Source organism: Cebus imitator, unplaced genomic scaffold, assembly GCF_001604975.1.
Source record: "Cebus imitator isolate Cc_AM_T3 unplaced genomic scaffold, Cebus_imitator-1.0 Scaffold448, whole genome shotgun sequence".
In the NCBI taxonomy this organism is placed as follows: Eukaryota; Metazoa; Chordata; class Mammalia; order Primates; family Cebidae; genus Cebus; species Cebus imitator.
Genome location: NW_016107763.1, coordinates 1,423,955 through 1,450,598, shown reverse-complemented (window position 1 = coordinate 1,450,598; position 26,644 = coordinate 1,423,955). Strand labels below are relative to the sequence as shown.

Below are 26,644 nucleotides of genomic sequence, written 5' to 3'. Positions count from 1 at the left end.
ACTTTGCTATAGCTTTAGTGTGATTTATCATTGGCTTTAGATGTATTTTGGGAAGAAATAGAAATTTATCTTTAGGAAGACTGACAGGAGCATTGCTCCAGAGATGTCTGCATACTTAAAGCCTACCTACCGATGCTTCTGGACCACAGGGGATCTCTCCTTTACACTCCAGCACCCAGCTTTTCAGGTATATGGACATCTCTCTTCACTTCTGGAGAACTGCTACTGTGCACTGAATGAAGGCTTGTGCACCTTTATAGGATCTCCATCAGTTCTCTTGCCCTGCCCTGGCCTGTATCAACCACCTCTGAATACTCAGTGATGATCTGTGGGAAGGAGTTAACAGCTGGCATGGATTCTCTTTGTGGTTGGGGGACTTCAGTGTTCTAATCTGTGGTACCTATCCACTTGCAACTGTTAGAAGTGTGTTAATAGCTGGGCTGGTTGTCCTCACCCAGCTCTGTGGTGAAGGTGCTCCACCTCTTGCTGTGTCGTCAGGAGTGATAACAGCTATAGAATTCTTCTATCCAAGAAAGGGTTAACCTCATTTTGAAAATTAATTTATTTGGCTTTCTTTGTGTCTTCAGCTCTCTGATGAGTTTCTTTTTTTAAAATATGATTTTGAGACTTTTTGTTGTTCAGGACAGATAAATTTGATAGAGAAGGTAAAGTGTGGGCAAGGTACCCAGTAACTTTTAGAACACTGCACTGTAAATATGAGGGCAATATGACAATCAGGCATGCCCCTAGTATTTTGTATTCATGAGGCATGAATACAAAGAGTGACATACAAACAATATGCCTAAATATTTAAAAACTATAGATCAAACTTATAAACTATTAAACCAAATATGTTTTCCTACCTTAATAAGTGTATATTCATAATGATTTTTAAGGCCAAGTTCAAATTGAAATTCTCTTAAATGTGGCCACTCAGAGAGAGAGCACTCAAACACTCTGCTTTCTCTTCCCATCCCTAGTTCTGTCCTATATCTGAAAGGGCCTTGCACATATGTGTGTAAACACCGTAGCTCATTCTTCCAAGATGGACTCATACCCACTACATCCACATCCCCACAAACAACCACTCTTCAACTACCCTTCAGTCTTTAAGGTGTGTATACTAGAGGCAGGTCCACCTTGGGAAGGCAGACTTGGATCCTGTCTCAAAACCTTTGGAGCAGGAAACTCCAGTCTTACATGCTCAGAGCTTGGTTAAAAGAGGGACACTGGTTATTCTTCTAGCTCATAGCTCTTTGGGTATGACATAGAAAGCACAGGAAGTCTGCAGCAGCAAGACCCTCTAACATGTGAGGCCCAGGGCAGCCCATCCCCACAACCTTCCAACCCCCTTGACTGTGTCTTAGGGCATTACTGGTGGCAACAGAATATTTTGGATCCAGGTGAACAGACTACGTAGAGAGGGAAAATGCGGCAAGAAAATAAATGATGCTAAGAATGACCTGTGATTCTCTGTCCAGGGCCAACTTTTATAGTTGGAGAAATAATTGAATGTATATCTCTTTCTAACTGTAAAAGGTAGCTTCAATGTTGATGGGATACTCTTGAAGAATTAGGGTACAATATTCTAGAAAACTGATGTCTCCAGACTGACATATTACAAGGAGCAAAACCAGTATATAAAATGATTCAAGACAAATCTCATCTCAAATAACAAAATACACAAATGTGGCCTATATGCGAATGACAATGACAACTTGAAAGGGAAGTTAGTTCACTATTAAATTTTACATTGTCTTCCAACAAAAAGCAAATGCAAAATGACCGCTAAGTAATTTTACTTGTCTTTACTAGGTTATGACTTAATTAATAGATTAGGCAGAACTTCAATTACGAAAGAAATGTATTTTCACTTTTAAGATAGTTTATGCATATGAATGAATCATTTATAATTATATAGGTTCAGATATTTAATTCCACAGATAAATGAAAGTTTTAATATAGGGGGCAATATGTAACTTTAGAATAAAAGGATCTCCTTATTCTAACTGAATGTTGTACTTTACTATGTCTGATAGAAATAATTACATACATTGCAGGGACATACATTTAGTGTTCATTTTAGCATTGGGTGTACTTGTGGAGAAAAATGAAATATTATGTTGTCACTGTTGTCCCCTAGCCCCAAACACACAACTGCTGACTTTGGTGGGATCATTTTTAAGAGATGTTTGAGAATTTGTTCCCTTTTTAAAGCAGTGCTACAGAGTGAAGGCAGAGAATTACAATCAAAATGGTGGATGGGACACATGCTTAAGTCTACCCTCTCCCTCCCAAAGGAATTCTTATAATGACAACTAAAAAAAGAAAGAAGAAAAAAGAAAAAGAAAAAGAAACCCACTTTCTAAAGAAAACAAGAAAGAACACAACAGCAGAAAACTATTGACTTTTTTTAATGGAAAGGGAATGAATGAGTGATATGTGTTTTATCTAAACAGAGATGTAGAAACCTAGGTGTCTGCAGAGGAGATGCCAAAATGAAACAAATGGGAACTCCATTGAGAACCCTGGAAGAACTCAAAGACTGGAGGCAAAAAGGATTGCTGACACCATGGGACAAACTTGAGGCTGAAAACAAGACTGTTTGAAATTCTTAACAGGAACAGCGGGACTCCCAGATTCCCTCTTCAACCCTTTGCAGCCTGACAACAACCCCTCTCTGGCACTGTAAGAGTTATATTAGAGTATTATTCTCTGGAGTAATTTAACTAGAGAAGCTACAAACTTAGCATTATTGGGGACAGTGGCAGGTGAGGGTGAGGTAAAATATAGAAATCTGGGAGACAGTATGGCCATTTTCATGATATTGATTCTTCCTAACCATGAGCATGGAATGTTTTTCTATCAATTTGTGTCCTCTCTTACTGCCTTGAGCAGTGGTTTGTAGTTCTCCTTAAAGAGGTCCTTGACAGCCCTTGTGAGCTGTATCCCTAGATATCTTATTGTCTGTAGCAATTGTGAATGGGACTTGGCTCATGATTTGGCTCTCTGTTTATCTGTTATTGGTGAATAGGAATGTTTGTGATTTTTGTACATTGATGCAGCAAGCCACCATGGCATGTGTATACCTATGTAACAATCCTGCACAATCTGCACATGTACCCAAGAACATTAAATAATACATTATTTAATGTTTCTAAAAAAAAAAAAAAAGAAAAGGGAGACTAAGTAGAAATATGCATGCCAAGTAGTAACAAACTCTCTGTCCATTCAAGCCTTATTAGGTGGCTCAGCTCCCAGGACACTGGCAACCAGGCTGTTCCCAGGCGGAATATTGGAGAGGTCACATTTCTAGAGGATCTGACTACCCAAGGGGGCAGAGATCTTGCTATTCTTGAGGGCATTTCAGTGAAACAACTCGGCTTTGTCTAATGGTTTTATGGTAATGTCCTGGAGCCCATAATGCATTGCTTGAGCAGACAGCTAAAGAATACTAGATATGGAGGAAAGTCTCCATGAGAAAGAGACCAAAGCAAACTAACCAACAAGAAACTGTAGGTAACAATGTGCAGAGAACAAAAGGCTGTTACATGTAGCTTTTAAAACCTGAAAAAAAATCAATAAATCCAGGATCTGGTTTTTTGAAAAGATCAACAAAATAGACCACTAGCAAGACTAATAGAAAAGAGAGAAGAATCAAATAGATGCAATAAAAAATGATAAAGAGGATATCACTGCCGATTCCACAGAAATATAAACTAGCATCAGAGATTACTATAAACAACTCTATGCACATAAACCAGTAAATCTAGAAGAAATTCATAAATTCCTGGACACTTACACCATCCCAAGGGTAAACCAGGAAGAAACAGAATCCCTGAATAGATTAATAACAAGGTCTGAAGTTGAGGTAGCAATTAATAGCCTACCAACCAAAAAAAAAAGTCCAGGTCCAGACAGGGTCACAGCCAAATTCTACCAGACATACAAAGAAGAGCTGGTATCATTCCTTCTGAAACTATTCCAAACAATACAAAACGAGGGAATACTCCCTAACTCATTTTATGAGACCAACATCATCCTGATACCAAAAGCTGTCAGAGACACAACTAAAAAAGAAAATTTCAGGCCAATATCCCTGATGAACATTGATGCAAAAATCTTCAATAAAATACTGGCAAACTGAATGCAACAGCACATCAAAAAGCTTATCCATCACAATCAAGTAGGCTTCATCCCAGGGATGCAAGGCTGGTTTAATATACACAAGTGTATAAACATAATCCATCACATAAACAGGACCAAAGACAAAACCCACATGATTATCTCAATAGAGGCAGAGAAGGCCTTTGACAAAATTCAACAGCCCTTTATGCTAAAAACTCCCAATAAACTAGGTATTGATGGAACGTGTCTCAAAATAAAAGCTATTTACGACAAACCCACAGCCAATATCATACTGAATGGGTAAAAACTGGAAGCGTTCCCTTTGAAAACTGGCACTAGACCATTCCTATTCAAAATAATATTAGAAGTTCTAGCCACAGCAATCAGGCAAGAAAAGGAAATAAAGGATATTTAATTAGGAAAAGGAAGTCAAATTGTCTCTATTTGCAGATAACATGATTGTATATTTAAAAGACCCCATTATCTCAGCCCAAAATCTCCTTAAGATGATAAGCAACTTCAGTAAAGCTTCAGGATACAAAGTCAATGTGCAAAAATCACAAGTATTCCTATACATCAATAACAGACAAAGAGCCAAATCATGAGCAAACTCCCATACACAGTTGCTACAAAGAGAATAAAATACCTAGGAATACAACTAACAAAGGATGCGAAGGACCTCTTCAAGGAGAACTACAAACCACTGCTCAAGGAAATAAAAGAGAACACAAACAAATGAAAACCATTCCATGTTCATGGTTAGGAAGAATTAATGTCATCAAAATGGTCATACTTCCCAAAGTAATTCATAGATTCAGTGCTATCCCCATCCAACTACCATTAATCTTCTTCACAGAACTGGAAAAAACCACCTTAAGCTTCATGTGAAATGAAAAATAAGCCCACATAGCCAAGACAATCCTAAGAAACAAGAACAAAGATGGAGGCATCATGCTACCTGACTTCAAACTATACTACAAGGCTACAGTAATCAAAACAGCAAGGTACTGGTACCAAAACAGAGATATAGACGAATGGAACAGAACAGAGGCCTTTAAAGTAATGCCACACACCTACAGCCATCTGATCTTTGACAAACCTGACAAAAACAAGCAATGGGGAAAGGATTCTCTGTTTAATAAATGGTATTGGGAAAACTGGCTAGCCATGTGCAGAAAGCTGAAACTGGACCCATTCCTTACACCTTATACAAAAATTAACTCCAGATGGATTAAAGATTTAAACATAAGACCTAACACTATAAAAACCCTAGTAGAAAACCTACACAAAACCATTAAGGACATAGGCATAGGCATAGGCAAGGACTTCCTGACTAAAACACCAAAAGCAATGGCAACAGAAGCCAAAATAGACAAATAGGATCTAATTAAACTTCAGAGCTTCTGTACAGCAAAAGAAATAATCATTAGAGTGAACTGGCAACCAACAGAATGGGAAAAAAAAATTGCAAGCTACCCATCTGACAAAGGGCTAATATCCAGAATCTGCAAAGAACTAAAACAAATTTACAAGAAAAAAACACCACCATCAAAAAGTGGATGAAGGATATGAACAGGCACTTTTCAAAAGAAGACATTTATGAGGACAGCAGACATTTGAAAAAATGCTCATCATCACCGCTCATTAGAGAAATGCAAATCAAAACCACATTGAGATACCATCTCGCGCTGGTTAGCATGGCATGACCAGGAGAAATGTCCTGATGTAGGCAATGTGGGGGATGGAAACAGCAAACCACCATGGCATGTATGTACCTATGCAAAAATCCTACAGGATGCAGGATGTGCACAGGTACCCCAGAGTCCAAAGTATAAATAAATAAGTAAAACGGCAATCATTAAAAAATCTGGAGACAACAGATGCTGGAGAGAATGTGGAGAAATAGGAACACTTTTACACTGTTGGTGGGAGTGCAAATTAGTGCAACCATTGTGGAAGACAGTGTGGTGATTCCTCAAGGATCTAGAACCAGAAATACCATTTGACCTAGCAATTTCATTACTGGGTATATACCCAAAGGATTATAAATCATTCTGTTATAAAGACACATGCATACATATGTTCATTGCAGCACTGTTGACAGTAGCAAAGACTTGGAACCAACTATCAAGGATAGACTAGATAAAGAAAATGTGGCACATATACACCATGGAGTACTATGCAACTATAAAAAAGAATGAATTCATGTCCTTTGCAGGGACATGGATGAATCTGGAAACCATCATTCTCAGCAAACTGACACAAGAACAGAAAACAAAACACCACATGTTCTCAGTGGGTGTTGAACAATGAGAACACATGGACACAGGGAGGGGAACATCACATGCTGGGGTCTGTTGGGGTGTTGGAGGGTGGAGCAGTAGGGGAGGGATAGCAGGGGGTTGGGAGATTGGGGAGAGATAACATTAGGAGAAGTGCCTAATGTAGGTGACAGGGGGATGGAGGCAGCAAACCACCATGTCATGTCCATACCTATGTAACAATCCTGCAAAATCTGCACATGTACCCCAGAACTTAAAGAATAATTTTTTAGAAAACAAATTGTGTTCATGAAAATAAACATGGTGCTATGAAGAAGGAGAAATTAGAGATAAATTCTTAAAAATTAAATGTTAGCAGAAATAATATATTCAGCAGAACAAAGAAGAGAGATTCTTCCAGAGGTAGATGACAAAAAGAACATAAATGGAAAACATAATAATGTTAGAGTGTGAGTCTAAAGGATTTAGTTTCAGAATGAAAGAACAGAAGAAATAGAGGTCACAAATTGCTAAAAGTACATAATAAAATTTCCTGGAACTGAATGAATGAGTCAAAGTCCGTGAATTTCAAACACAATCAACTGGGGGAAGTAGTGCATATCACACTGAATGTACTATTATGAGACAATAGACCGTCAGGGATAAAGAAGAAATCATAAGGGTTTTCAGAGAGAAGAAGGAGGGACAGAAGAGGAGAAGGAAGAAATGAACAAGCAAGGGAAGGAATGAAGAAAGAACAAAGAAAGTCAAAATGAATTGGGGAACAAAATAACTTCTCAATAATACTGCAAGCTGAAAGGCAGTAGAGAAATTCCTTAAAATTTCTGAGGAAAACGTATTTCTAAACAATGAATTCTGTATAAAGTCACAGTAACAATTAATGTAAGAAGAGAATTAAAAAATACTTTCAAACATTTAAGTTCTTCAAAAATGTGTTTGTCACAAACATCTTTCTCAGGAAGCTACTGCAAAGCATGCTTGCCCACCCACCCATAAGGGAGTTCATCAAGAAAGAGGAAAACAAAGAATTCAGGGAATAGGACCCAAACTACAGAGAGGCAAAGAGCATTCCTAGGATGACAGCTCAGTAGCAAGATTGCCACAAAAAGCATGGGGTACTAAAAAAAATAATTAACTTATTTAACTAGATCAAGAGAAATGTTGCATTTCTATTGGAGAGTTTGAGAAAATATAAGATGGGCAGATGAAAAATAAAGTGAAAAAAATATGACACAACTAATGTTAGGAAAAAGAAGATAAAGAAAAACTTGTAAAAGAAATGTAATCATAAATTCCCATGTGACTTACATGTGGATAATATATACATAGTTAAAGTAATATAAACACTAATTAGTGCTTTATCTAAGATTGTTCTGTAATTAAATTGGGAGGATTAAGCCAAGGGAAGCATGTGTGTGCTCATGTGTGTGGTATGAGAATGAGAAAACATGACAGGAAGGCAGGAAAGAAGAAAGAGAGAGAGAGGGAGGGAGAAGGGCACACAGGCTGTAGGAAGTATTATATGTAATAGCTGAATCCTTCTCTCCCATAATAGGAGGCCAACAGACAATATCAATATTTGAAAATCAAAAAGTATATATATGAGTATCCTATGGGAATATGGAATAATCATCATAATTAACAGTTAGATGAAAATGGTTGCTTCCAGGATTCAAAGGTATAAACAGGTGGATGAGACATTCTTTTAAGCTCTACAGTTATACGTGGCTTTTAAGAATATGTGCCTGAATTTTTGTTAATATGAAAAAGCTAATAGTTTATAAAGAACATAAATGCCATGAATACTTGAAGTCTGTGGTTTTTGTTTTGTTTTGTTTTGTTTTGTTTTTTGAGACAGAGTTTCACTCTTGTTACCCAGGCTGGAGTGCAATGGCGCGATCTCGGCTCACCGCAACCTCCGCCTCCTGGGTTCAGGCAATTCTCCTGCCTCAGCCTCCTGAGTAGCTGGGATTACAGGCACGCGCCACCATGCCCAGCTAATTTTTTGTATTTTTTTTAGTAGAGACGGGGTTTCACCATGTTGACCAGGATGGTCTTGATCTCTTGACCTCGTGATCCACCCGCCTCTGCCTCCCAAAGTACTGGGATTACAGGCGTGAGCCACCGAGTCTGTGGTTTTTAAGCAGAGCTTCCCAGGTTCATGGAGGGCTCCTGGAGTCCCCACAGGGACTGCATCATGGAGGAAGGGGCTGAATAAATGGGGCCACAGGCTTCACACCTCAATTTCTGCTAAAGGAGCTATACCTTCTTCTTGTTAAGTTTCAGTGAACTACTTCCTTTGAAGAAAAGGTTACATAGGAAACAACAAGAAGTTTGAAAAACACTGATAGTAGTATGCTTATCTGGAGAAAAACTGTTCCCAAATTGCTGTGGTTCGAATATGATTTATCCCCACCAAAACCATATTGAGGCTTGGTTCCCAATGTGTGGTGTTGGGATGTGATGCCTCCAAGGGTAGATTGTTAGGTCATTAAGAGGCAGTAACACCTTTCTTATGGGAGCGAATTCTTAGTTTCTTAGAGGTTGTTGTAAAATAAAGCTGTTTCTTCTGTCTGGGCCTTTTTTTTTTTTTTTTTTTTTTTTTTTTTTGTCTGTTGAAGAGGCACCACGGTCTGTGTTTTCCCCTGTGGCAAGTTGTTGTGAAGCAGCATGAGTTCCTTACCAGATGCAGCCACCCATCTTGGACCTCCCAGCCTCGAGGACACAAATGAATATGCTGAATATAACAACCAAACTCCAGCCAGTTTGGCTAACACCTGTCATTTTCTTTTATCACACAAAACAGAATTGTCCTATTTCTAACCCTGGATAGATCTTAAACAACTTGAATTAGAACCAGTTTTCACTTGGATTTCAAATACGGATTAGACATTTGATTATGAAAATGTGCACGTTTTAAATGATGACATTAAATATATTTTCACTTTACTCCAAAACCAACTTTTGCCCTCACTTCTTATGCAGCATCAGATAAAGCATATGTTGGCAGAGTTAAATAAGTAAGCCAAAAGAGGTGGTCCTCTGTCCCTGGGATAAAGGCGGACATTCTGGTTTCACTAAATGATGGATATTTTTATGATTGTGTTCCAATTAGAGTTGACTTGATTCCACAAGGGAAAAATACCCCACCCCGGGGTATAGAAAAAAATACAATAAAATCTTAAGTTTTTCTTTATTTATTTTGTTATTTATTTTTTTGGAGACAAGTGTTCTCTGTCACCCAGGGCTGGAATGCAGTGTCGTGATAACAGCTCACTGCAGGTTCAGCTTCCTAGGCTCAAGCGATCCTCCCATCCCAGGATCTCAAGTAGCTAGGACTACAGATAAATGCCGCCATGCCTGGCTAACTTTTTTCTTTTTCTTTTTTTTGTAGAGACAGGGTCTCACTACATTGTACAGGCTAAAAATCTTTATTTTTTAATACTGTTGATAACCCATATGCTTTGCAAGCATGATATATTGGTAGTTAATGGGACTATATAGCCACTTAAAAATTCCTTAACATGGTGAGTTAATTTAGGAGAAAATCAAATGTTAAACCTGACACTCCTAAAAAAATATGTTTCATTAGTCAGTTTCTCTCTCTCTTCTCTTCTGCACCCTACATAGCGTGAAATGCTGTGCCTGTTCTTTGTGCTTCCATTATTTCTCAATCTAAAATAATTAAAATCTGCTTTGAAAAATAACTATATGTAATCTAATATAAAGTTTATGTAAAATATATGTGCTACAAAGTATGGATTTATACATTTTATGTTTTCTGAATTTATATGTATATCTCATTTGAAGTTGACAACAACTCTTTGAAGTATTATTATTCTCATTGTGGGGATGAAGAAATAGTGGCAGTTGGTGGAGGACTTCTCCCAGGTTGTGCAGCTAACAAGGGACCAAATGAAATCTTTATTTTCAGAGTCTTGGTCTACTTGGGCCAAATACTTTCTAATTAATAAAAAGGCTGATCTTTTTCAAAAGTATACATATAACTTTAAAACTTCCAGATCACATATACAGGATGACTAACTCTGGTTTGTACGGAACTTTTCTAGTTTCAGTGCTGAAAATTCTGTCTCAGGAAATCCCTCAGACCAGACAAAACAGAATGGCTGTCCACTTTACATTCAGCAGTCAGCCCATGAGACTGTAATAGATATTCATCATGGGAACTGAGAGAGACACAGGAAAGAAAGTGCAAGTGGAAGAAAATGATCCAGAAAGTTTGTATAGACAGGAGTAAAACTGATTTCTTACCCATGTCAAAGAAAACCAGTTGTAACAACCACCACAACCCAACAATTAGCACCAACTTTTCAAAAATGTTTATGTAACCAAATATAGATTTAAGGTTCATGTCTATATCATGAAGTGTCCCAAAGACACACAAACTTGGTACTACCATATCTGGAAAAGTTAAAACATCTCTTGGGTTTTATGAGAAGAAATCACAAAACACCCAGACAGATATCCTAGAGCCAAATATCCTAAACCCCTTTTTGAGATCATGATCTCTTCTAAGTCTGCCTCATTGAAGTGGCTGCTCCCCAATCCGGCTTACAGTCTGCCCCTGACCTGCTACCCATAGTGTGCCAGATTCTTTTTCCTACCTGCTCTTTTCTTGTTCTCACCATCTTAAGAGTGTTGTTTTTCTGGATATTTCCCTCCATGCCCTTTCTTAAAACCAATATAAGTCCTATTAATCTTCTTCTATGTCTCTTTAGACACTAAAAAGCATCTTCATCCCCTTTGGTCCTCTCCTCTATAAGACCCTGCAACAGAGACCCAGAGAACTAGAGATGCCTCTTCAAAGATAGAAGAGAGTGAGGAATGAGAAAATGCTGCAATTATTCCTACTTGAATATTATAGTGTGTGTGTGTGTGTATAAATTATGAAGGTAAAATAATGTCATTACAGAAAATTTACAAAAAGTAAATTAAGATTTTTCATAAAGGATACCCAAATCATTTTGATAAGATTTTTTAGCTTTTATGGTGTTCTAATATTATTGAAATCATGGTGCATGTACAAATACATGCTGATTTTTAACCTAAGTAAGCATTAGCCTATGCCATTCTATTTGTATCAAAACTCTCATTGTTCTCCATTATTTGCTATCAAAAATATGAATTATATTTTACATTAATACTATACTAATTATATTTATAATACCATGCTAATTATGTAATACTAATTACATTTTGTAATTACTATATTTGTACATACAGCCCCTTGCATGATTAAAGTTATTTTCATGTGACAGGCATATATAATGGGTGTCCATTTCAACCAATTTTAAAGCTTATTGGCATTTAGTAGGATTATATATAGCATGCTGCTGTGGTTTTGTTTTTAAAATGTATGTCTCTAAGGTATACAACATGATGTTTTGATATACTTATTTTGATATATATAGTGAGATGATTGCTACAGTTAAATTAGTATACCATTGTTTTCTAGAGTTACTTTCGTGTATGTATGTATGTGCACACACACGTGTGTGTGTGTTAAGAGTACCTAATAATCTACTCTCTTGGCAAATTATCAGTATACAATACAATATTATCAACTGTAGTATTAGCAAGCTGTATGCTAAATCTCTAGACTTTTTCATACTATATAACTCTCTTTTTGAACCTTGTGATCTACATCTTCCTATTTCTGCCTGCTCCTGGTAACTATTGCTTTTTTTCTATGTCTATATATTTGATTCTTTTAAAGACTCCACATATAAGTGACATCACATAGGATTTGTCTTTCTGTGCCTGGATTACTTCACTTGGCATAATGTCCTCTAAGTTTATCCATGTTGTGGCAAATGGCAGGATCTCTTTTTTTGGAGCTGGATAATAGTTTGCGTGTATATCACAATTTCTTTATTCATTCCACTGTCAACGAACACTGGTTGTTTCCACATCTTGGTTATTGTGAATAACACTGTGATGCGCATGGAAGTGCAGATACCTTTAGGAGGTGGTATATTTCCTTCGGGTATATATCTGGAAGACAGATTGCTGTTATATTTTTAAGTTAATTGGCATTTAATAAGATTATAAATAGCATGCTGCTGCTTTGAATCTTCCATATTTGTTTGTAGAGCCCCTATTTTCTAATGCAGTTTACGTGTAGTTTTTCTAATTTTTTTGGACAGTGTCTATTTTAATTATTTTTAAATGACTTGGATGTATTAATGTTTTTTCTTTTAACAAAAATTACAATTCCACCCTAATTAATTTTGCATAAAAATTATCTGCTTTTAAAAATAAATGATATGACCAAAAAAATCAGCTATAAAACTAGCACCCTGAGAATACTGCCTGTCCTAGTCTCTTAAGGATATTTATTAGGGAAGAAAAAACGAACAGAGGTCATTTGCTTTTCAGTGACCAGGTTCTTCATACACATGCATGTCTCACAGATTGGCTAAGACCTGTGTTTAAACACCTTTGTCACCCTTGCAAGGAGCCTGCTACCAGCATTTGCCATCCACAGAACTGTGCTAATAGGGTCTATTTCTGGAGAATGGAGGAGAGATTAACTGCTTGTTCATGATAAATCAAGGGTATCTGATTTACCTGTTACATGCCCAGTTTTCTTTGGAAGCAAGCCCTAGAAGCTATTTTTCTGATCATATCCTAACTTTCATGTTAGTGCTTATGAAAGAGATAAACAATATATTTAACTCATGATAAAGACTGAGTTCTAGCGATTGTAAATCTTATATATTGCCTTGTGAAGGTTAGGGGGAAAAAAGAAGAAAAAAAAATTTATTGTGCTCACTCACACTTGCATGTGGACTAATACTCCTGTTCCTGTTGTAGAGTGTTCTGAGATTTCTAAGACAGGCACCAATGGAAATAGCAGCAGAGATAAAGTTGGGAACCTTAGGAGATATCTGACTGATGCATGTTGCACTGTAATGAGTAACCAGTAATAGTTCAATAAGGAAAATTGTTATGGTTTACTAGTTACTGGAAAATATTAGCAAACCTAACATTTCCTTTTTTCTCTATTTTTCGTATAAGCCAGCAAGATCAGCAGAAGTGCTCTTAACAAATATTTGCCATGTTAATATTTAGAATCGTACACATGCATACATACACACACAATGATAATGATTTTCTTTAGCTTCAGTAAAGGTACTTGGTACATAATGTATATTCTACATAATATTTTGGTTAATTGCTTGAAGAGAAGCATATTTTTCGCAAGACAAATACAAATATATATATATATATATATATATATATATATATATACTTTAAGTTCTGGGGTACATGCACAGACATCTAATAACAAAGTTCAGCTAAAAGGCTAAAAGCTGATAGGCCACCAATGTATATGGGGTGCCAAAATATCACTGAAATAGGTGAGTAATATGCTGCCAATTAATCAAGTTTTCCCTCATGGTTTCTTAAAATGATGTTGCCATAGATAGGGTAAAATATAACATAAATTAGAAGATCTAAAACCATTAACAAACAAAACCAGAAAACTTGCTTTCTGGCGTCAACCTTTTGCCATTGAATATTTTTGAGATGTCCATGTAAGTTCCAAAGAGCAGCTGCAGCCACACCACTGCCCTGAGCCCAGCCAGCTGACAGTTGCCCGGAGTTGGCAGCCACAGCTCGCTGAAATTTGGAAACCCCAAAATGCTTAGGGTTGAGATGTGTCCAATTAGCAAAATTATAAAGCCTTCATCAGGATTTTGAAGAAGTTGTGTGGCCTATAGAATTGCATGTTTTGAACATAAAGAGGTTAGTTATTTTCAGAGGCAGGAGATCTTTTGGCCCCAGTGACCGCTAAATAATAATAAATATGAAATACAAGTTAATTAATGATGATTTAAAGGGACCCTATATTATTAATTTATGTCAGACTTTAATTGATGAAATGTATCTTTTTCCTTGTTTCCATTCACTCAATTTCTCTTCTTTCAAGTATACATGTGTATAACACACTCACACATGTGCGCGCGCGCGCACACACACACACACACACACTTACATTCCTTTTCTTTTCCAGTCCACACTCAAGTTTCGCAAGACAGTCCTGAAAAAGAAGGTTCAATAGGAAGGTAGAAGTGTTTTTTGCACCCTCTCCTGATGTTTGGTTGAAATTAATTTTTCTATAATTCTTACAAGCAAGTTTTTCTCCAACAGAAAATGCACAGATTGAACAGTTGCCCTCCAAAATACTGGCAAGCAGGCAGCATAATGATTTCTTCCTCTAATGGATCCCAACTCATTTACTAAGACTCATTCAACTTTTAACCAAAAAAAGCCATTTCCCATTCCTACTGAGCCATAGCCATTCTGGGTAAGATTATATGTGGATATTAAAACTTAAATGCTGTCCTACAATAAAAATATTTTTAATGCCTCAGAATAATTTTTCAGTTCTGCTCAAAGTTGAGAAAAACAAAAACAAAATTTACTTGTTTGTATTTTGTGTAACTGGGGAGTTATTCATGCTGAGTAACAGTATAAAACTGGAGCTGCCTTGCTTTCTGCTTCCAGGAATGCCAATCAGAGAACATTCTTTTTCATGCAGCCAAGTTTGGAAGTCAGTTGGTTTCTGGCAGTGAGTAGGGGGAGGGGATAGCAGGGGAAGCACAGTGAGTCCTCGGGCTAATGTTCAGCTTCCAAGTGTTTCCGTAATATCCATCAATGAAAGCATCTCCTTTTACCCACGCAGAGACAGGTAAAAAGACAGCTGAGTAAATCAGCATTAGATGTAACGGCGGAAGCTCAGTCAGAGGGAGGGGGAGGGAGGGTGCATGAAAGCCTGCCATTGGCGAGCTTACCAAAGGCATCTGCCAGTGGGACTTCAATGGAATGTGAAACCAAATCATTTTCAAGTTAAAGATAGACACAGTATACACCAGAGTCTAGAGGCTGGATTTCATACTCATAGCTCTCCCTAGAATTTCAGGGAGTTTTGTTATGATCTCTGTTGTAATTAACAATTTGGTTCAAGTTTGTTCTTTAAATCGATGTGCTAAGAAGTCATATATGTTCTGGATGTACTGGAATTAAGAGGATTTAAGAGATCATAATGTGCATACTCTAGGGTAAGTGAAAAGATTGGTTTTAAGGTGCATCACTTTTCTGGGATGGTTAATGTTGAATTTTTCTTTTATCTTTCTGAATGAAAAGGTGATATTAAAGATTTTTCAGTGTTGTAGCTTGCTTACCTTTCTTAAGATGAGATATTGGTATTTTACATTTTGTGCAGCAGAAAGAGAGGATTTTAGCTTGGTTTTGAAATTTGCATTGCAAGTCTGTAACTTCAGTTTTGACTTTATCCTTATTTGTTTTTTCCTCTATTCTTCCCTTAAGCACTATGAGTTTCCTGAGTTACAATCTCAATAGTTTTATGTCACAACACAGATTGAATGTTACTGTATCTATTATGCCTTTGGATGAAGATATATTATTATGAGACGGAGTTCAGGTTCCCCTGCATGGTACTAAGTCACTTTCCAATTTGAGAAACAAAAAAAAAAAGAAGGAAAAGGAGAGGAAAAGTGCTCTAAAAGTGGCCTAAAAGTGCATAAGGAGCCTTTAAAAGTTATTCTACTTTCTAAAAAGTAACTGAGAATAAATAGGCAATTTTCAAGAAGAGAAGAATTAGTAGAAGTTATTTTTTAGCGTTACCTCAGTAATTCCAAGCAGGTTCCCCTCCTTCAAAAAAAGCTGATGTATGCTAAGTGAATGGAGGCATTCTGATTATACAGAGCTTGAGAGAAGAGGAGGGAGAGGAAGGGTTGCCTGATTTGCTATCATCACACTGTTTTAGGATTTCAAACTTGCTCTTGAAAAGAATGACAAACTTTAGTTCTCTTCATGTTTTGCCCATGTATAGGTTTTGTTTCTGGTTTTGTCAAATGACCTTCCCTCTGCTCTTAGAGACAGCGTTTCTAAACTTGCACAGCATTCCTTCTGAGTAAATACTGTCCATAATAGTCACAGAGTACATGGTGTGAATTGGAAATTCTACTTTATATGGGGAAGATAAATCTGCTGACGCTCTTATTAAAGAGTGCACAGATGAACAGTTGTAAAATGTAACTGGCTGGTTTTTGTCTTACCAAATAGACCAGATTCTAATGAACTAAGTTGGCTAAACTAGGTACAAACAATGAAGAGCTTATTATGGATTTTTCATTCAACTTCAGTGAGAGAAAGTAATATACTGTGTTACTCTTCTAAAGTGAAAAATGGGCATTATATTGATAAAGTCATTTGATTTTACCACTACTGAGTAATCTCACAAGGCCAAACAAATGTGAAACTGGCAGAGCTCAGTTCTGATGCACTTTCCCTCCTTTCTCTGTCCAGTTCTTCCTACCTCTCAGTCCTCTTTCTACCTCCAGACCCCTGATGAATGTAACTACTCAGTGCCCCCCTTTTCTTGTCAAGCAAGACCTATACTCAAGAAAGAATCTGACTTAAGAGAGTTTTATAGTCAGTGTACTAAGTCCACCAGTAATATTTACTTTTCAGCATGAACATCTGACCTTCTCACAGTTTAGGCAATTTGTTAAATGATAGTTAACCTTTAGTAATACTTATAATTAACCCCTTTAGGTTGTAAACAATTGCAGCTAATTTTCATTTCCCCATGACCAGGTGTTAACTGTAAATTTTCCATGGTCACTTTGGATGTCTTGTGACATTGTATTACTCAGATGTGTACTAAATAGTTGACAATAAGAATGAACCTGGCAGAAATCACAGGTGCTTCCAAGAAGTTTGTGAATGCATGTACCTGGGTGCTCACCACACACACAGATATACACAGAAACACATGTAGGCATATCTTTTATCTAAGTAATATGTTTCTTATTGAATTATAAAATAAATGAAAATATATTAGGCTTATCAGTGAGGGATTTGAGTTTCTTCAGTGTGTCAAAAAAAAAAAAAACACACACACACACAAAAAAGACTACAAAATGTAAAATTCTGAAATGTAAGAATTTTAAACTATGTGGCCAAATAGTGATAGTGTTGACAAAAGAGACAAATATTTCTCTGCTACTATTACATCACTTTTATAATGTCTAATTCTTGGACAAAATTGTCAATCTTAGCTTATATTCCTTTAAACATCCTAAGTGTAGTTTTATATTTCTGATAACTATAACATCTCAAGTGTTACTGGATTTGCTTCTATTATTACTGTTCCTGCTAGTTCTCATCATGGTGTCTTAATTTTTTGGTTGCTTGGATATCTTTGACTCTATGCTGGAAATATATTTTTTAAATTACATTATAATTAAAGATTATAAGAGTAAGTTGAGACCTAAGTGATAATGTTTTCCTCCAGAGAAGACTTTGGTTTGCTTATGTCAGGCACCTGGGGGCGGTATCAGACCAGAATCATCTTAGACAAAGTGCAACTCCTAATGTTCCCTGAATCACCTCTGTGACAAGAAGGCTGCAAATCTGTGTGAGGAATGGTAGGTTCACTGCTCCCCTGAAGGAGAGTATGACCTTTCCTGACACCAACATAAAGCTGGGTTAGTTAATTAAAGCCCCACCTGAGGGCCAAGGACTTTTGACTTCTCTATGAAGCACAGAAAGCAACTTGAAGTATAAAGCTGGTTTCTCAGATCTTTTTTCCTGATAGTCATATGCCCAAGGGCAAAAGCTTTTAAAAGTGAGCTTATCTCTCTGATTTTTGGTCTTCTCCTAAATTTTCATGTGCCAAATCTTCACCATCTTATTAAAGGCTCTTTGCTGATTTGTTCTCTTTCGCTCAGGCTAGAGTGCAGTGACGTGATCCATCTCTGTTCACTGTAACCTCTGCCTCTTGGGTTCAAGCAATTCTTGTGCCTTGGCTTCCCAAGTAGCTGGGATTACAGGCACGTGCCACCAGGCTTGGCTAATTTTTGTATTTTTAGTAGAGTTGGGTTTTCGACATGTTGGCCAGGCTCAACTTGAACTCCTGGCCTCAAGTGATCCACCTGCCTCAGCTTCCGGAAGTGCTGGGATTGCAGGCATGAGCCACCATGCCCAGCGTCTTTACTGTTTTTATATCTCAAATTTCTTTTTTACTACATTGGGTATATCAGTTCAAATTCTCTTATTAGCATTACCAGAAATGGAAATTCATCCTACTGCTATTATAGCTGTTTTTTTTTTATACCCTTCATTCTAGAGAAGATAACAAAGTTTGCCAAAGTCATTAATGATTTCAAATAGTTTTTCTGATTTTATTTTTTAGTTGTGACCTGATATATTTAGACTTTTTGGAGAAAATTGCATATGCATCCTGATTGAAAGATTTGTGTTTTCTGACTTTATTTCAGCTGTCAACAATACTTAACAGTTTTTTTATTATTATACTTAAGTTCTGGGATACATGTGCAGAACGTGCAGGTTTGTTACATAGGTATACATGTTCCACGGTGGTTCGCTGCACCCATCAACCTGTCATCTACCTTAGGTATTTCTCCTAATGCTATTCCTCCTCTAGCTCCCCACCCCCCAACAGGCCCCAGTATGTGATGTTCCCCTCCCTATGCCCATATGTTCTTATTGTTCAACTTCCCCTTATGAGTGAGAACATGCAGTGTTTGGTTTTCTGTTCCTGAGTTTGCTGAGAATATGGTTTCCAGCTTCATCCATGTCCCTGCAAAGGACATGACTTCATTCTTTTTATGGTTGCATAGTATTATTTGTCCCTAGCTGGCCCTTTTCCTTGGCAATTTCTTTAACCTCTAATCCAGTCCACAAGCATCTTTCACTCTCAGAGGTTGATTTTGACTCTTTCTGTTTCTCTTGGCCTATATCCAATATTAAGACATTTAAAAAATCACCTTAAACCCCTTCCTTTCCATTCTCTCTGCAGTTGTTCTAGTTCAGGTTTTCATCATTTAACTTGGCTATTATATGGTCTTCCAGTTGTTCTCCTGTGTCTAAGCTCCATCCACATACTTCCCCTGCCACTACACACACGTCTTGCTGAAACTAACATACCCATCCTCTAAAAACTGTAGACTTCAATTAATTGCTCCCCTACTTAAAAAACTTTAGTGGTTCATGACTCCCTTCAAAATAAAGCTTAGTGTCTTTAGTATGTCTTAAAAGGTCCGTCACAAAGCCTCGACCTGTTTCTCAAATGTTGACTCCACTACCTCACTGGTTATCACAAACACTGTAATCACACACAATAGCTGCCTCTAGAATATGCCGTATACTATCTTACCTCCATGCTAGTCCACCTCTTTTTTTTTTCTCTCAGAATGCCTATTGCTTCTTTCCTTTGTGGGAGAACCCTACTCTTCCCTTAAGGTGGACCTCGTAAGTCACCTTCACTGTACTTCCTTTAAGTGTATAGCTTACCCACTATTCTGGGAGTCCCTAATGCCCTGGTTTGTGTCTTACTCAGTAACTGACACATAGGAACCACTCAATAAATGTTTAAGAAATGAACAGATGAGTATTCTGAGGAAGTTTGTTTCTGAGGAATTTCCTTTGTTAATATATTCTTTTTCATTCTAAACATGATTTTTTCTTTTGACCTTAGTCTCTTTGTCTAGAATTGTGATCATTAATGATTGTATATGTCAAGTAGAGTCAGCAAAAACATGTTTGGTTGGTTGGTTGCTTGGTTGCTTGGTTGTTGTCACTATCTTGGGGAAAGGGAATTCTCTCTTTTCTCTTTTTACCAAAGGCGATGTATAACTTGATTATGATGACGAGAGAGAAAAATAGAAGTTTAAGTATGGTGAATCAGCTGTATATTATCAGAGAGATTCATAATCAAAAGAGTCATAGAGTGGGAAAACTGATATATTTCAACAAATCTAGTCCAGAATGTTAAATAGCACAATGGGGAAATGCCAATGAGGCACAACTAAATGAAAATTATCTCATTGCACACAACCTCAATTTCAACCATTAGAAAACACTGGATTGCTTTCAAATCACAGTGTGGTGCTACAAAGAAAGCAGTTGAGTGTTTATGTAATATGATATTGTAACTCTAAATCTTAAAGCTTGTGGAAAACTTAAAATTTTTAAGGCCTCGAAGTGCAATTTGAATATCATCTTTTTAAAGCCTATGCTAAGCAAAGAAAAACTGTATTTGTTTATTAAATGTTGAGTAAAGTTGATGGGAACCAGAGGAAGAGGAAATAAAGCTTACTAATTCCAAGGATGTTTAATTAATTTTATATTCCTTGGACCATTTATAAATTTTTTACACATTTATTGTGAGTCTTTGGCATGCCACCTTCTGAGATTTAAATAAATAAGAAAGTTGGCTTATATTATTTATCATATAGCACACTCTTACCTTCACAAAGTGAAAAGCACCAGTATGGGTGGGGCCAAAATGAATCTTTAGAAAACATCTTTGAATTTAATGAAATCAAAATATGAAAATATGATGTTGACCTTTTTTTTTTTTTTGCCCCATCTGTAAAAGAACTCTAGACTAGCTCTTAAACAGTGGCTGATTTTTAAATCTTAACTTCCAAATAGCTAAACTTATTTTTCTCATTAATTCAATAATTTAAGTTCCTACCTTGTATTCCAACTGTGTAGGCAGTGAAATTACTTATTCACCCCCTTCACAGGGCACTGGTACTGGAGGAGATCATATTAAAACAATGAATTTAATTAGCAATTTTTTCCCTTTTTTTTTTTTTTTTTTTGTTGAGAAGGGAAAAAACTGTCAAACCTGAAAAATTCTATATCCCTTTATTTTACTTTTTCTTATTACAGAAGCAAACAGGTAAAGTAATGACTTTACCTGTTTTTTGTTTTGTTTTGTTGCTATTGTTGTTTCTTTTTTGAGACAAAGTCTTGCTCTGTCACCCAGGATGGAGTGCAGTGTTGTGATCTCGCTCACTGCAGACTCTGCCTCCCGGGTTCAAGTGACTCTCCTGCCTCAGCCTCCCAAGTAGCTGGGATTATAGGCACGTGCCACCACACCTGGCTAATTTTTTGTATTTTTAGTAAAGATGGGCTTTCACCATGTTGGCCAGGCTGGTCTTGAACTCCTAACCTCAAGTGATCTGCTCACCTCGGCCTCTCAAAATGCTGGGATTACAGGTGTGAGCCACCGTGTCCAGCCAACAAATTTCTTTATGTATCTTTCTTTGATATTTTCAATGTATTTGTCCTAATCTCCACACATGTTGAAAAAGTCATTTTACCTTTCTCAACAACTAGTATTTTCTTCTCAGAAAGCTAAGTTAGAGGATAGTCTTGAGATTCTTAAAAAATCTCTTGTTTAGGAGATGCTTTTTATTACAGAAGAATGTAAAGAGACCTGAATAAATTCTGAAAAAAAAGTTAAGTTGAACGTGTATTTTTTATCACATATGAATTAAATCTTAATATAGAAAATACATTTAAAATAGAAATACATTTATTTGCATAAATAGAGCTGGACTTGGCATTTTTACAAAATAAAAATGATGTAAGGATGACTCACACTCTGAATCATGAAAGTTTTGTAAACCTCTAAATATTTTAAAAAAAGCAATAGAGTTATAATTTTTCTTTTTAAGTCTCTATTTTTTGTACTCATTTCTTTAAATAGTTGGCAGATTTACAGATGCCAAAACAATGAATTCACTGAATTAATCACAGTTCAGAAATACAGATGCCTTAATTATTTTTTTAAAAGTTACAGATTAATTTTTAATGAAATTTATCTTCCAATGCATATGAACTTCCAGGTCTTAGACTGTTCATTTCTACACATTTGTAGAATCATGTTTACTAACTAGAAGATATTTATCACCTCAGACAAATGTAGCAGTTCTTCCAAGATGCATCCAATGTTTGAAGTTATTTTTTAGGTAAGAGACATATATTTTATTTCACACATGATAAAACTAAGATGTAGACATATGAAGTGTTCCAGATATACTATGTGTGGTTTCCTCATGTAATAACTCCCAATTTCAGTGACATATTTCGTTCTCACTTTCTCAATTTAGCCACCATAGATTGGCTGAAGATTCTTCTTCACACAGCTATTTTCACCTGGAAATGACCCATTTTCCTTATGCTCATATTCCCTGAGCCAAAGCATGCCATGTGGCCACACCTAACTTCAGTTGGATGGGAATTATAATATGATCCTACCATTGATCTAGAACAGGTGAGCCCCACTACTAGGGCTTAGCCCAGGAGGGTTTTTGACTTTAATCCGAGCAGGAAAGAATTCAAGGGCAAGCTAGTAGTGTTAGACAGCAACTTTTAATGAAGTGGTAGTGTACAGCAACAGCAGAGGCACTGCTCCTTGCAAAGCAGAGCTACCCATAGTGTGTCCAGAGTAGCAGCTGAGAGACAGTTTTGAAGTCATATTTATATCTTTAATTATATGCAAATTAAGGGGTGGTTTATGCAGAAATTTTTAGGAGAAAGGTGGTAACTTCTGGGTCATTGGTCATTGCCATGAAAAGGGGTGGTAACTTTTGGGTGTTGCCATGGGGAACACCCATGGGAAACTGACATGGTATACTGGCAAGCATGCTTATGGAAAGCTGTTTCCATACTGGCCTTCTTTGAGCTAGGCCTCAACTCCTTCCAGTGTCTGAGCCCAGCATCTGGAGTCAAGTCCCTCCTCCTACCTTACCATGTGCTTAGAAAGAGAAAGGACTCCAATATTTATGTAGAGCTCTCATGAATTTCTACACCATCGGATAATAGGCAGCCTGAAACCTTCTTAGTAACAGATTTAGACTTAAAGTCATATATACCTGGGAATAGGTCCATACTTGGTAAATATAGGCTACCTGCGATCTGATACTAATGCTTACTACCTGTTTACATCTTTTGGCTCTCAACTCCATTGAGATTTTTCAGCTGTCTAAATCTTTTGCCATTTCCAGAGTGTCTGTGACTTTTCTTTCAGCTTCTCCACCACTATGGAAGTCTAGGATTTTACCTATCCTTACATTTACCACTCAGGGATTCCTGCCCATAAACAGTTTTGAGAACTGAAAGGAGATCCCGTTGGGGCAATTCCTACAGAATGGAGAGAGCAAATGTGAAATGTTTACATTTTCTTATCTCTAGGAACTGCTGATATGTAGCAGAGAAATGGAGAAAAAGGAAATTGTCTGCAATTCTAGTCCCCAGCCCTTACTTTTACCAGTAGACAAAGTAAAAGAACGAGGCTCGGGGAATATGGCACTGAGGAATGGTGGTATATATTATATATTAGAAATATGTAGACTTGAAAAGCAGTTATATTATTGGGACTCTGCCCTTTGTTTAGCATTTAGTTTTAAGCACTAACTATAATAGATACAACTCAGAACTCAAAGATTGAGACACTTAGGAGTTGAAAAATTTTAAGCCAATATTTTAAGGTACTTTGGATTGTAATTTCAATCAGCAAATCCAATTTGTGTCCTTGGAAGCTAATAATTTTAGTAAATACTGTGTGTGTGTTGGTGGAAGGCTGGCATAGGATCTTAGATCAAATGAATTTGGAACACGCTATATACCATAACCCTTTCTTGGAGATTTAGGTGAACATTTCATTAAGAATGCATATAAGTTCTGCACTAAATGGATGTGTTTGACTTTCTTTAATCCAGTGTTTTCCAATGTAATTTGACCATGGAGCTTTATAATTACACATAGATACATAGGATAAAGATAGAGATATATCACATTTCAACACCACAAAATATACTTTGGTAATTCTGGTTTTAACAACCTTAAGGCTGAGTGGTGTGGTGTTCATGTCTGTAATCCCAGCACATGGGAGGATCGTGAGGCCAGGAGTTCAAGACCAGCCTGGGCAATGTAGTGAGATCCTGTCTCTACAAAAAGAAAGAAACAGCCGGGTGCAGTGGCTCACAACTATAATCCCAGCACTTTGGGAAGCCGAGGCGGGTGGATCACAAGGTCAGGAGTTCAAGACCAGACTGGCCAACATAGCAAAACCCCATCTCTAATAAAAATACCAAAAATTAGCTGGGCGTGGTAGCAGGCATCTGTAATCCCAGCTACTCAGGAGGCTGAGGCAGGAGAATTGCTTGAACTCAGGAGGCAGAGGTTGCAGTGAGCCAAAATTGTTCCACTGCACTCCAGCCTGGGTGACAGTGAAAGACTCCATCTCAAAAAAAATAATAATAATTTAAATTTTAAAACAGAAAGAAAGAAAATTAGCTGAGCATGGTGGTGTGTGCCTGTAGTCCCACTCAGAAGACTGAGGCAGAAGGAACACCTGAGCCCAGGAGTTTGAGGCAGCAGTATTTGTGCCACTGCTCTCCAACATGGGCAACAGAGTGAGACATCTTCAACTTCTTTTTCTTGGTAGTTTTTTGTTTACCTCCTTTAAGTTCAGAAGTTTTAAAGCTTAAAAAGAAAAAAAGTATCGGGTTTCAAAAAAAAAGTTATACCATGTATGGGAATTTTTCTGTACAAGAAGAAAATTAATAGGCTAACAAAAACAAAATATCTACATTTCCCTTTAAATAAAACATGTTATATTTGTGAACTGTTATGAACATTTAAAATGAAGCAATTGTTCTATGAACTTTTATACCAGCAGCAATTCTATTCAAAGAAAATCCTAGATATAAGATTCACCCATAAATATTAAGGCGGCTTAGGTGTGACCTGGTGTGTGTCCTTTCATCGCTTGTCCACTCTGAGAAGAGAATCCTGCTTTTCATTCATTAGCAATTTCAGTTTCTTCCTGCTCATTTCAAAATAAGAAATAAATCAATACTTTAAAAAATTGTTTAGGAAATATAACTTCTTTCTGTACCATAGAAAGAGAGATCATTCAATCAAAACTGGGGGTAGCATAAATTCCAAGCACACACTTTTTTCTTCTAATTAATTTTTGCCTATATTTATTCATAGGGCCATAAGATTCAGAGGCTATAACGATGTCAGTAACTCCTCTAAAATTTTATTGCAACAGGATTTGAAGATCTCTGTTCAGCATAGCATGGCTGCTCCTTTGTAACTCTTTGAGTAGCCACACAGCAGAACTCCATTTCCTGTTTGCCAAATTATGAAGTTAATTGTACCCATATTCTGAAACTGCCTAGCACCTTACATTTGGAACGCTGAAAAGTATCCTATGTAGCCATTTGCCAGACACCAGAACATAAATCTAAGTTACTTAGATTTACAGTATTACAGTTTCTCCTTTAAAAAGGACATGAGGGAAATGTTTAACTTAATGAGGCAGAGGATCCTGGTGTGCAAGTTACATTATATTTTTCATTGCACAAGAGTAAATTATTGTTCCAGTTTCCTATATGGTACCCCAGTGGCCTCAAAGACACAATGTAGCTTCCCGAAATACCAACTTTTGTCTTCGGCCATAACTTATTCTCAGAGTATGCTTTCTGAGAATTACCCATAATATTTTTTACAATAGGCTGAATTTCTTGAAGGTCATTCATAGATACCAACTTAACTTGATTTTTGTTTTTACTTAGAAACATCCAAATGATAAGTCTGCATACATTACTTTACAAAAAGGAAAACTAATGGTCATTTTCTTTGTCTCAAATATTTAGAAAACCAGCAAAAAAAAAAAAAAAATCTGGGTAAGAAATTAAATTATAGGGCATACAATTTTTTCTTGGCATTTTCCCACTGTTGTTGCAAGCTTTTTAAAATAAAAAGTTTGGGTCATTTGGAGGTAGTCTTTAAGGATTTTGAACTATAATAAATATATTGTTCTATATTTGTAAAAAAAAAAAAAAAAAACATTTTGAGTATCAAATGTATGGACCTAAATGTCCAAATGTGTGTTTAGCTTTTTAATTTCTAATTCGATAATATAAGAATGTAACTAAAACAAAATAAAGTTTCCTCACTAATCAGTGTTGCAGCATTTGGGTAAATTTTTGAGCTTGACAATTTTCAAGGCAGAGACATTACTCCAGGCTTTCTGCCAAACCATTACTGGTAATCTGATGACAAGGGATGAAGCAAATGAAAGTGCTGCTGCCTGGCTTAGATATGCATTTTCTAGAAAAGAAGCCAACACATTTCTTATGCAAACCATCACAATTGCAACTTAGGCGCATGTGCGCACGTGTATACCCACACACACACACATACACACACACACAGTGCTTTTACAAGTCTAGGATTGTACACATTGTAATACAACTCCATGCTTAAGGGGAATGCAGAAGTAGCAGATAGAACTCGGGTTGACTGGATCCTTTCTTTACCTTGAGTGGTTTTGATAAATAGCAACA

General features: G+C 36.7%; 1 protein-coding gene across 36 annotated transcripts in view; it reads left to right on the top strand.

Moving 5' to 3' along the window:
• Positions 1-26,644, top strand: part of DTNA (dystrobrevin alpha) — a 379,818-nt gene that overhangs the window by 81,973 nt on the left and 271,201 nt on the right. For 23 of the 36 annotated variants that reach the window (XR_001819812.2, XM_017511423.2, XM_037732402.1 and 20 more), the window contains exon 1: positions 15,284-15,499. The exons of 11 other annotated variants lie outside the window; for them this stretch is intronic. The gene's annotated coding sequence lies outside the window, so the exon portion shown is untranslated. Of the gene's footprint in view, positions 1-15,038; positions 15,130-15,283; positions 15,500-19,680; positions 19,740-26,644 lie in introns of those variants that run through there. 2 more of the 36 variants (XM_017511407.2, XM_017511408.2) reach the window with 2 other exon arrangements.